Source organism: Schistocerca serialis, chromosome 9 (genome assembly GCF_023864345.2).
Source record: "Schistocerca serialis cubense isolate TAMUIC-IGC-003099 chromosome 9, iqSchSeri2.2, whole genome shotgun sequence".
NCBI lineage: Eukaryota > Metazoa > Arthropoda > Insecta > Orthoptera > Acrididae > Schistocerca > Schistocerca serialis.
The window spans coordinates 90,963,866-90,977,034 of NC_064646.1; positions in this window are offsets into that span (position 1 = coordinate 90,963,866).

Here is a 13,169-nt window from a genome sequence, read left to right on the forward strand (position 1 = left end):
ATACAGTGAATTTATATGAGGAGGAGGTTAGCACAAAGATAAAGGACCGTCAAAAGGAAGAAGTGTAGATTTTGCAGGCAGTTTTCGGATCCTACCGCATGTGTAGAGGAGATGAATTAATACATTTGATCAGCGGAGGATATGTACACCTAATTAATTACTTCAAAAGACACAGGATTCATTTACTGGAGCATGATGTTTTGCTCGTTGAAAATTATTCCCTTTTATATTAACGTAGAATAAACTATTATTATTATTTCTTTTTTTTCTCAGACGTTGTGTCTGGCCGAAAATGGAAAGTGACGCAGACCTTGATCAAGTGTCACTTCCTTTTAACTGTACGGTATATGTTATATTGCATTTAGGAACTTTCGGGTAATTGAACGTGTATCAATAATTACTGATTTCTGTAGTTGTGTATATAAGTTTTGATGTAGCTGTATTGCATTGATGTACTGGTGGATATTATGTGGTATGACTCCTGTAGTTGATAGTATAATTGGTATAATGTCAAATTTATCCTGATGCCACATGTCCTTGACTTCCTCGGCCAGTTGGATGAATTTTTCAATTTTTTCTCTTGTTTTCTTTTGTATATTTGTTGTATTGGGTATGGATATTTCAGTTAGTTGTGTTAATTTCTTCTTTTTATTGGTGAGTGTGATGTCAGGTTTGTTATGTGGTGTTGTTTTATCTGTTATAATGGTTCTGTTCCAGTATAATTTGTATTCATCATTCTCCAGTACATTTTGTGGTGCATACTTGTATGTGGGAACGTGTTGTTTTATAAGTTTATGTTGTAGGGCAAGCTGTTGATGTATTACTTTTGCAACATTGTCATGTCATCTGGGGTATTCTGTATTTGCTAGTATTGTACACACGCTTGTGATGTGATCTACTGTTTCTATTTGTTGTTTGCAAAGTCTGCATTTATCTGTTGTGATATTGGGATCTTTAATAATATGCTTACTGCAATATATGGTGTTTATTGTTTGATCCTGTATTGCAATCATGAATCCTTCCATCTCACTGTATATATTGCCTTTTCTTAGCCACGTGTTGGATGTGTCTTGATCGATGTGTGGCTGTATTAGATGATGCGGGTGCTTGCCATGTAGTGTTTTCTTTTTCCAACTTACTTTCTTTGTATCTGTTGATGTTATGTGATCTAAAGGGTTTTGGAAGTGGTTATGAAATTGCAGTGGTGTAGCCAGTGTATTTATATGAGTGATTGCTTTGTGTATTTTGCTAGTTTCTGCTCATTCTAGAAAGAATTTTCTTAAATTGTCTACCTGTCCATAATGTAGGTTTTTTATGTCGATAAATCCCCTTCCTCCTTCCTTTCTGCTTAATGTGAATCTTTCAGTTGCTGAATGTATGTGATGTATTCTATATTTGTTGCATTGTGATCGTGTAAGTGTATTGAGTGCTTCTAGGTCTGTGTTACTCCATTTCACTTCTACAAATGAGTAGGTCAATATTGGTATAGCATAAGTATTTATAGCTTTTGTCTTGTTTCTTGCTGTCAATTCTGTTTTCAGTATTTTTGTTAGTCTTTGTCTATATTTTTCTTTTAGTTCTTCTTTAATATTTGTATTATCTGTTCCTATTTTTTGTCTGTATCCTAGATATTTATAGACATTTGTTTTTTCCATCGCTTCTATGCAGTCGCTGTGGTTATCCAATATGTAATCTTCCTGTTTAGTGTGTTTTCCCTTGACTATGCTATTTTTCTTACGTTTGTCATTTCCAAAAGCCATATTTATATCATTGCTGAATACTTCTGTTATCTTTAGTAATTGGTTGAGTTGTTGATTTGTTGCTGCCAGTAGTTTTAGATCATCCATGTATAGCAAATGTGTGATTTTGTGTGGGTATGTTCCAGAAATATTGTATCCATAATTTGTATTATTTAGCATGTTGGATAGTGGGTTCAGAGCAAGGCAGAACCAGAAAGGACTTATTGAGTCTCCTTGGTAAATTCCACGCTTCATTTGTATTGGCTGTGATGTGATATTATTGGAATTTGTTTGGATATTAAGTGTGGTTTTCCAATTTTTCATTACTATGTTTATGAACTGTATCAATTTAGGATCTACTTTGTATATTTCCAATATTTGTAGTAACCATGAGTGGGGTACACTATCAAAAGCGTTTTGGTAATCAATGTATGCATAGTGTAGCGACCTTTGTTTAGTTTTAGCTTCATATATCACCTCTGCATCTATTATCAGTTGCTCTTTACATCCTCGTGCTCCTTTGCAACAGCATTTTTGTTCTTCATTTATAATTTTGTTCTGTGTTGTATGTGTCATTAATTTCTGTATAATGACTGAAGTTAATAGTTTGTATATTGTTGGTAGGCAGGTTATGGGGCAATATTTATCTGGGTTTGCTGTGTCTGCTTGATCTTTAGGTTTCAGATAAGTTATTCCATGTGTACATGTATCAGGGAATGTGTATGGGTCTGCAATGTAACTGTTAAATAATTAAGTTAGATGTGAATGTGTTGAGGTGAACTTCTTTAGCCAGAAATTTGCTATTTTATCTTTTCCAGGGGCTTTCCAATTGTGAGTAGAATTATTATTATTATTATTATTATTATTATTATTATTATTATTATTATTATCACTATTATTATTGTAAAGAAATAATCCAATATGCGGTTCACTTCTCTCGATAGTCTGTTCGAAATGTTAGGACACTATTGTTTTTCCTTTACTCGGTTTTTTAATAATGCAGTTTCTTTGATATGATCAATTATGAATGGTCACATTTTAGCTCCATAAACAGTCGATTTGCAACACGATGTTTGAATAGAAGTTTCGACAACAACTGAAGTTCTTAAATTGGAATTAATGATATCGATCTTTTATCGATTGATGTGTTCACTGGATGTTAGCGTTATCTCAGTTCTGTCAGTTTTCATACTTTTGGCAATAAATCAAACAAATAGAAATTTACCATTAACTAGCTGAGCTTCCATTCAAGTTAACTGTTTCACACAGTGGCACATGAACTTAAGAGACACGAATATTCAGGACTGAAGGGCTTAAAGCTCTGGCACTAAAATCTCTAATACAAAGGTTCTCAGATGCTAAAGACTACCAAAGGCAGAAGACTCCCAGACGATAAAGACGTTATCATTATGTGCGTTGAGATTATATACGAGTTGCATTCTAGTTCTAAGGCCTCCGATTCTTTTCTCAGGACTGGAAAGAGATAGAAACATGCGCATTGTTTTAAAATGATGCCGCGTTCATTGTCAATACGTCCCAGAGATGGCAGCACCATACGGCAGATGGAATTTTACCGCCAGCGGCGAGAATGAGAACTGTTTTAAATACTTAAAATGGCGACGTTTTCCTTACTTGAACAGCATGCAATCATTCGTTTTCTGAATTTAAAATTCATCGACAGTTGAAGGAGACATGTGGTGATGGAGTTATGGATGTGTCGAAAGTGCGTTCGTGGGTGCGACAGTTTAATGAAGGCAGAACATCGTGTGACAACAAACCGAAACAACCTCAGGCTCGCACAAGCCGGTCTGACGACATGATCGAGAAAGTGGAGGGAATTGTTTTGGGGGATCGCCGAATGACTGTTGGACAGATCGCCTCCAGAGTTGGCATTTCTGTGGGTTCTGTGCACACAATCCCGCATGACGACCTGAAAATGCGAAAAGTGTCATCCAGTTGGATGCCACGAATGCTGACAGATGACCACATAGCTGCCCGTGTGGCATGTTGCCAAGCAATGTTGACGCGCAACGACAGCATGAATGGCACTTTCTTTTCGTTGGTTGTGAAAATGGATGAGACGTGGATGCCACTTTTCAATCCAGAAACAAAGCGCCAGTCAGCTCAATGGAAGCACACAGATTCACCGCCACCAAAAAAATTTCGGGTAACCGCCAGTGCTGAAAAAATTATGGTGTCCATGTTCTGGAACAGCGAGGGCGTAATCCTTACCCATTTCGTTCCTAAGGGCACTACGGTAACAGGTGCATCCTACGAAAATGTTTTGAAGAACAAATTCCTTCCTGCATTGCAACAAAGCGTCCGGGAAGGGTTGCACGTGTGCTGTTTCAACAAGACAACGCACCCGCACATCGAGCTAACGTTACGCAACAGTTTCTTCGTGATAACAACTTTGAAGTGATTCCTCATGCTCCCTACTCACCTGACCTGGCTCCTAGTGACTTTTGGTTTTTCCAACAATGGAAGACACTCTCCGTGGCCGCACATTCACCAGCTGTGCTGCTATTGCTTCAGCGATTTTACAGTGGTCAAAACAGACTCCCAAAGAAGCCTTCGCCGCTGCCATGGAATCATGGCGTCAGCGTTGTGAAAAATGTGTACGTCTGCGGGGCGATTACATCGAGAAGTAACGCCAGTTTCATCGATTTCGGGTGAGTAGTTAATAAAAAATGAAATCGGAGGCCTTAGAACTTGAATGCACCTCGTAGTAGTTATGAATCAAAAGGGATGTTCCTTAGAAACTCTTTGAATGAAGCCCCTTGCTAATTTGCATGTAATACTCTGTTCCATTGGCTCTTATTACACTTTTATTTAATTTTCTCTACGTCAAAACGGGAATTCATGCTTACATGAAATACAGAAATTGTTCACGGGCACTTCGAATAAATTTTGGTTCCAAGAAAAGATTAGATATGTATCGATGGTTGCAAGCAATACTTTAGGACGAGAGTATGGTAAAGAGGCGCTTGCATGTTAGCAGAAAGTGAATTTGGTACTAATGGTAGCTGTGAATTGAATAAGGTAAAGATTTGTCTCCTGGTGATGATGAAGATAATGTACCGCATGCCAAGTGCGATGGTAAATCACACGCACCAGTAAACAGTTTTTCCGCTCATGAAGAAAATCATTTGCACTTGAAGGTAATACATAGTATAGCACCACACAGTGTGCTGCACTTGTTTTCTCTCTGGGAGAGCAACAACGACTATATCTTGCAATGAATTAAAATGGTTCCAATGACTCTAAGCACTATGGGACTTAACATCTGAGGTCATCAGTCCCTTAGAACTTAGAACTACTTAAAGCTAACTAACCTCTCACATTCTGCGTGGTGTCTGTTGTTCTATGTCGTGTCTCCTGTGTTTTTTAGGGAATTGACTAGTTTCAACCTGGGACCTGTTGCTGGTAAGGAGACGCAAGACCACACATGACATGTAGAGTTCAGAAGAGTTCAGTGAAACGAGCGATGATATAACCAAATGATTTCAGCGTCAGCTCCACTGCACTCCCTGAAAAAGAATCTTAATATTAAATAAATTTAGAGGAAGGGGTTCAAGGCTTTCCTATTTTCACTTAGCTGGTAAAGTAACGTCGAAAAAGCAGTTAAGTTTACCATTGGAAATTTTATTCTACTCACAAAACATGTTCATAAATTGCACTATTGATAAAAGGAAATGTTTTAATGCAGGGTGATAAAAACCAACTGCGTTCAACAAAAATGTGAACGAATATTCCCTGAATGGGTTTCCAAGTTCTATAATGGATCGAAGGATGACCTATGCCATATCACATCTATAATCTAGGTTTAAATTAAGTTTCACAAAAGAGAAAACTATCAAAATGGTCTATAGTGACCCTCAATTATCTTTAATTACTTATCTAACTTGTCGTAAATTACAGTGGCTGATGTGGCTTCTCAATGATTATATAACAGAAAAATCATCGCGTTTCAGATTTTAACTCACGTAACAAATGTGAATACCATAAGCTTTAATTGACGATCGACACTAGTATTACGCAAAACGGGGATGTAACAGATCTCAGTGAAGCTTTATGCGCTGTTATGCGGCATCGCGTGCGTTCATTACCTTGTCGTTGGTTAGGCAGTGTCAGGGGGTGTCGAGCTACGCAACTCCATCCAGCTCGCCGTCTCGGAAGTGACTCTCTCCTAACTTCTCGTTCCTACAATTTACCGAAGTTGGTTTATAAAGAACTATCTGGCTGTGTTTTTATCTGACCAATCAGGGTCTCAATGTTAACTTTAAGCTCCACCTACAAAAATTCTGTCTATCCAATGAGAAACGTTATACTTTTCGTGGTGTGGCAATGTTTTTAAAGTTTGCAACGTAACACAGACGCGAAAAAGTCTCACGCTAAAACTTGCGGCTGGTGTGGCTCTTTTAGTGTCATCGTAAGATCTATACTGTTCTTCTGGAGGGCTCTAGTGTTTAACATGGGCTGGGGGGTGGTCCTAACAGTTAGCTGAGGACGTGGGTGTCCGTCCCTTATCGTAGGGCCTTGTAGCTTAACACGGTTCTGCTCTCAGCTTCTGTTCTCGTTTCTCCCCTTGGTACTGCGTCTGTCTCACGGTGGGAAGGTATGACATGCATTTAGGCATTGTTGTGTTAGTCTGTGGTATTCCATTTGCTCACTCGTTACTCGTATTACTTTGGTTAATTTAATGTCACGATTTATTCGGAGCTATGTGACATACTACTGGATTTGCTTATCCTGTCAGGGTTTTCATGGAAGGTGTTGGATTTGCCTGACACCTTACATATCACCACCCTTCGAACTTAATTTTTGCACTGAAGTTAGGCAATCATTAAATCGTTGTCAAAGCGAGTCAAAAATTATTCCTTTATCTACATTTTGTTGCCTATTGTTCAGCCACATTATTCTGGTTCTATGCTAGTTTGTATTTCTAATTTATATTTTTATATTCTGCCACGTTATTCTCAAAAATATTTTTATATTATTATTATTAATTTTTAATTATTTTCTTTCTTTATTTAACTGTGAAGTTTGTTTTTTAAGAAGTTTGTTATCGAAAGTGAGGAGTCTTTCACATCGATTTTCTTAGAAATATTTTTTTTTATAAATGTAGTTATTAAGTAAAATCTATTCCTAACACGTTTGCTAAATATCATGTACAAGTAAAATGTTTTTGTTTCTAGACACTCATTTCAACATTGTTACAATAAAAATTAAGAATTATTTCCAGGAATTGCTTTGACAAAGAAATATACATACACAAGTATTGAGATATTATTCTAACAAATGGTACCAATGTTTAAAAAAAGGGAAAACATCCTACAAGATAATTTTTTATTCTTTGTTTTTATAAGGAGAAAGTAAGTAAAATATAGTTATTCTTTTATTTTTATGAGGAGAAAATAAGTGGCATATAGTTTTAGTGTTTGTTATGCCTTATTTTTGTTCTTTATATACTGTCCATTTCAGAACTAATTACTTATTTTTATCGACAGTCTGTTTTTTACTTAAGTCCATAGTCGATGACTGTTATTTTGTAGTTTATTAGCTGTCTGGTGTGCTTAACTTATTTAGTTTTTCACACGTTTCTTTTGCACAATTCCTTCATCACGTAATTTGATTTCACACATTCACACAATCCTATGAATGTTTAAGCATGAGGCTGGCGAATGCTTTTGCACGAAGGTGATGGACTCGAGCGAGATGGATGTGGGCAAGTATTTGATGTACAGCTTTGTTCGTTATTCCTTGTTGGCTTTGTAACAGTGTGTTGCTGTTGTAGAGGTACCATTATGGAATGGAGCTGTGAGTGCAAAATCTCGTGGTTTACTGGCTTTGTATGCGTGAAAGTCATCGTTATGTGTCGCTGAAACCGGTCGTTTTTCGTTGTAATACTTCGTAGACGACTAGTTTACAATAGGATAGGGATTTTGGAATGTATGTCGTCTATTCTTCACCCATCTTCTTTCTTGGTCTCAATCTTGTGAATCTTCAACTTCTGTTCTTCCTGCTTTTTCTCTGCTTCTTACTTGCTTCTTGGTTCTTCTCTGGGCAGGATATGGAAATATTTATTGATAACTAGTTGCTTTGAAGTTCTCCTCTTAGTAACAGTTTGATAAATTGTTTGGGCATGTCATTTTTACTTTGTGGAAGTTTTCTTCAGTTTCGTGCATCAGCGTGCTGTTTAATAGCAGTAGTGTGACTTTTACACATATTTTTTTTGCCAGTGGTGGCTTGCCCAAGAGGTCATCTCGTCGGGCCGTTTTTTGCTCGCTCCACTCAGTGGGGGTGTTCCAAGACTCTCTCGGCCTTCTGTGTTCCACCACTCTGTGGTTCCATGCTCTGTCCCAGCAGGGTTCCGCCACCCCGTGGTTCTGCTTGGCAGCAGATTTATTTACTGCCCACTTCAGCTACACGATGGCCCTCTGTTGGTCTCGCTGCCCTTCCCATTCTCTCAACGCTTCTGCCTTGTAGGAATCGTGTCTTGCTAATTAGGTCCTTTTCTTTCTTGATACATCTCTCGTTGCAACTTGTGGGTCGTTGCATCTTGTTCTTGCTGGAGTTTTTACACTAGTTCTTACAAAAAGTTTTATTTATAATCATGTAACATATGTCTAGTACCTACATTCTTTTATGCCTTCTTAAAAAGCTTTACAAATTTCGTCGCCCTTTCCATGTTACAATTCTAAGATATTTTGAGTCTTAAATTCTACAAGAATCCTCAAATTTGTTTCTTTTATTTTTTGTGTTGTGTCGTGGTGTATAGCATTTTAGTATTTCATGCTGTTAGACTATCTACGTTTTATCCCTTCACCTTAATCTATGGTACTATTGGTGTTATTTTTGTTTTTATTGAAACTACTTTCTTTTTCCCACCCTCCTCTCTCTTCATTCTTCTTTCTCCTGAAGATCGTATCTGCAACATAATGTTAAAATATTGTGCTGATTATTTACCAGCAATAAAATTAATCTTCAAACTTGTACTGAAAGTGTTTAATGCTGCCAGTCTTAGGTAAAAATACCTCTGCTTTATCTCGTAAAATACCCTCTAATTCTCTTTTACTGTGTTCCAAAATACCTTGAACTTCTTGCAATTTCTCGTCGATTTCTTTATGGACTTCTAACACGAGTTGAGGCAATTCCCCCTTTTGGGCATACCATTCTAATTCTTCATCCTCTTTATCTTCCATCATTCTTAATTGTTTGTTTATAACTGGTATTTCTTCTAATTTTAGCTTTTGCTCAAAGAGAAGTGTGACATTCCCGAATGTTACGCTACCTTTCGCCATATCTATTATCGCTCGTCTTTCATTTATAAAATCTGCACCTATAATCTAATCTACAGTTAGTTTGGGTATAATCACGAAGTTGGCTTCGACCTTTTGACCTTGGCACGAAAGAGTTAACCTTCTTTGTCTCGTAACTTTCGCAGCATTGTTTTTAATAGGACCTCTTACTTTAATCTTACGTGTTTTCAGAACTGGCAATTCGTTATTGGCATTACATTGCATGAATAAATTTCCTGAGATCGCAGTAAGTTCACTTCCGCTATCAATTACAGTATTGACTGGGATATGCTTTACCATGGCCTTCACAATCGGTTGAATTTGAAAGGGTTGGTTCTGTTCTTCTTCTTGCATCAACGAATCCTTCACTGAATCATACATGAGTCTTTTCAGGAATTTCCCTTATGAATTCGAACTTTCTGTAGGATAAGCTTCGACTGCTACTTCTCTCTCTTTTATTTTCTCTTCTCTATTTCTTCCTCCATTTACGCTTTCTTCAACATCCTCTACTTTTTCCTCATCCTCGTGTATCTTCTCCTTCTTCGTCGCAACTTCCACATAATCGCATCTAAATGCTCTAATTATCGCTTCATAACTTCCTTCATTATATACGTTTGGTTGTGTGTCCACTAGTAACTTATTTTCAACCTCTGGCGACTGCGCATTATCCTCATTGAATTCGCTTTCCCTGGTTTCCATCTCAAATAGCTCTGCAATACTCATTACTTCGTCCTTTCCTCCTACATTCGTTGTGCATGCCTCTGGTAATTCATCTTCCTCGTCAGTATTCTCCCAATTAATTTCGTCCCAACACGATATTGTTATTTTCCTGTCTTCGTTTTCATCTGGTCCCTGCAGATTTGTTTCTTCCTTCTTCTCTTCTCGTGATAAGGTATTTACTTCTCTGTTCAAGGTGCTGCAATTGTCATGGGTCGGTGCGTCATTCCCTTTGGCATGGGCGCTTAGCTGTCATTTCGAACGTTTTTCGGGGTTTGGTGGTCTTCCCTCCACCTCTTCTATCTGTATTCTCTTCTGTTGCTCCGCTTGTTGATATAGGTTTCTTTGTTGATTATTTGTCGGTGTGTTGGCGCTCCAATACCCGTTCCGGCTGTCGTTATTCCCTCAGTAATAGTTGTTGCCGTTCCTGGATGAATTACAGTTATTGCCATATTCTCTTCTAAATCCATAACCGGTTCTTTGTTGAAATCTATTGTCGTTTCTTGGTGCGAAGTTATCACGTGGTTCGTAATTATTGTTTCTTCGTACTGTGTCTTGTGGATTGCACTGCTTTTTGCTTTCGTTTTCACGTGCGCTTCCTCATTTTCTTGCGTCATCTTCCGAAAATATGAACTCTAGTTCCCTTAGAATACCTTTAAATGCTTCGACGTCATTGCCTCCGCGACCTACTAATGATTCCTGGTATTTCAATGGTAACTTCATCGCGCATAATTTAATCAACTCTCCGTCACTGTATGGTACATCTAAGCATTGATTTTTGTGTGCCATTACTTCGAAAAATTTCACGGGACTCTTCTCTCCTGAATTTAATGGGTTCTGTAATAATTCGTACTTCACTCTGTTCTGTGCTTCGCTGGACCAATACCGTGAGAGAAACTTCTCTCTGAAATCTTCGTACGATCGGCATGTCGCTGCAACATTTTGCATGGTTTCTGCGACTGTTCCTGACATGTGTGCACATATAAAGTCTAATTCGTGTGCTAGCGTCCAGTGTTCTGGTAATCCTACTCGGAATTGATCAATAAAAGTTCGTGGATGCAATGAGTTTCCTTCTCGAAAGTGTTGAAATTTTCTGACTGTGAGGAAATGGTCGTTGCCGTACCTCGTCATAGTTCCATATGAAACTCGCGATTCTTCGCCACTTTTGTTTCTGATCATTTCTCCCGTCGTTCTTTCCGGTTGTGGTAGATCCATTGGATATTGTCCACTGTAACTTTCGCGCATCCGCTGTGCAGGCTGTCTGATTTGACGTATGTTACTTTCCGCCTGTGATTGGAATCGAAAATGCATGATATCTTCGTTAATTGCTTTTTTTTCGGTGCTGTTACAGATACGGTTGTGGTTGCAGACTCAGTGCTTTTTTGATCCTGTTCACTACGCTCTTCGATGGTTTGCAACAACTCTGTTCGCAATTTCTGAAATTGTCGCTTCGTTTGCGCTTCTATTTTGACTATGCGGTTATCATATCTTTTCAGCGCTGCTTTTGTGATACGTTAGTGTAACACACTGTTTTCAACAATTTCACGCGCTGTATCTGCTACTTCTCTAGTAATTTCGTTTATCTGTTTCTCTAGTTTCTTGACTTCTCCCCGGGTGTTGTTACGTAATGTTTTGATCTCGTCCTGAATGTCATTACGCAATGTTTGTACGTCCGCTTGTACCTTGTCAGTGTCTGTTCTCAATAGATTGTGACCTGTTATTAAGTTTCCTATCACCTCTCGAGATTTTTTTGCCTCGTCTTCAATACGACTTAGGTGTAACTGAATTTTTTTGTTTTGTTCTTTAATCTCACGCATTTGTCTCTTGGTTTCTGCATTCTGAATTTGAATTTAGTTCACTATGTCTTTATTTTGCCTTGTCATGGTTTCCGTAATTTGTTGTAATAATTCTGCCAGATTGGTGGGTCCTATTGCGTTTTCTTCCGACGTCCTACGCTCTGTGTTTTCGCCCAAGTGTCGGTTTGCAACCGATTGCATTGAACTGTGCGGTGACACGTTTCTGCTCCCATTCCTTGTACTCTGTGGTGAGGGAGCTCTGATTACTTGTACTATGGGTTCTACGTATTCAAGACGCAAGTTAGAATCCTCATCGACAGTCTCTCTACTTTCCTCTTCCTCTGTCGTATGCTTACTAAAGGCCGGTTCCCACTAGAGCGCGGCAGCGCGTCGTGCGGCAACGGCAGCGGCAAGCGTTTTCAGCTTTGACGCGGCGGCTCGCGGAATTGGCGTTCCCATCTGGAAGCGGCAGACGCTAGCGGTAGCCAATGACGAACAGCCACTGAGGTACGGGGTGGGACCCACCGAAACGACCGGTGTGTTTGAATAACTATATCTTATACCTACATGAAGGAAAGACGAAGTTGGGTGAAGACATACAAATTTTTCATTTTCTGTACAATGTACTCTTTTACACATTTCATTATTATGTTTTCTCATTTCAGTATAAACAGATTTCATGACTACCGTTCATGATTGTTCACTATCTCCTTACACATTGAAACAATGTACGATAAAAGAGAAAATTCAGATAGTTAAGCGAGACAAAAATTTAAAGTGTGATACGGTAACAGGTAGAGGAAAACACTAAAAACACAAAGGCTTGGGGGAAGGGATGAAAGTGGAAGCCACCTGATAGAATTTGGCACAGAGCACAATGTAATCATCGCCAGCACCTTGCTTAAGAATCATGAAAGAATAATACATACTTGGAACAAAGTTTTCGAAACCAGATTTTAAATTATAAGATATTTCCTGGTGCAGACGCAAACCTACAATAATTCATTGGTTACGAGCTGCGGTTCACAACTAAAGAGACAGTAAACGGTAGCAAATTAAGGAAATGGATCTTGAATAAGTCAAGACCCACAGTTTTTCGATAATCTTAAAGTTACCGTAATGCAACGACTGACTGAAACAGAGAAAGGAATCCGCTAGAATACGAATGGATATCTTTGAGAGAAAAAGTGGTGAATGCAGCAGAGTATGTGAACGGGAAGAAGGTACAGTAGAAATCGTTAGATAAAACGTGATATATTAAATTTGACACGAGGGAAATATATAAAAATGCAGCAAATAAAGTAGGCCATGGGAAATAGAAATGTCTAAACATGACGTTGACAGAAAGTCCAAAATTGCAACGCGATTTTGCACTTGGAAAACAGGGGAATGAAAATGAGAAAGAACAAAGAAAACTTTGCTCAAAGGAGAAGCAACTGCCAAGGACTCATCTGGCAAGCCAGAACTAAGCAAATAAGAGAAGGCTAGAAAGTGGAAGGAATATGTAGAGAGGAGAGGGGGAGGGGTTGTACAAACTAACATAAGCACAATGTTAGATTCCTGTGAAATGTCTGAACACGCAAGGCAATACTGATCCTACCACTTAGTTAAGTAGA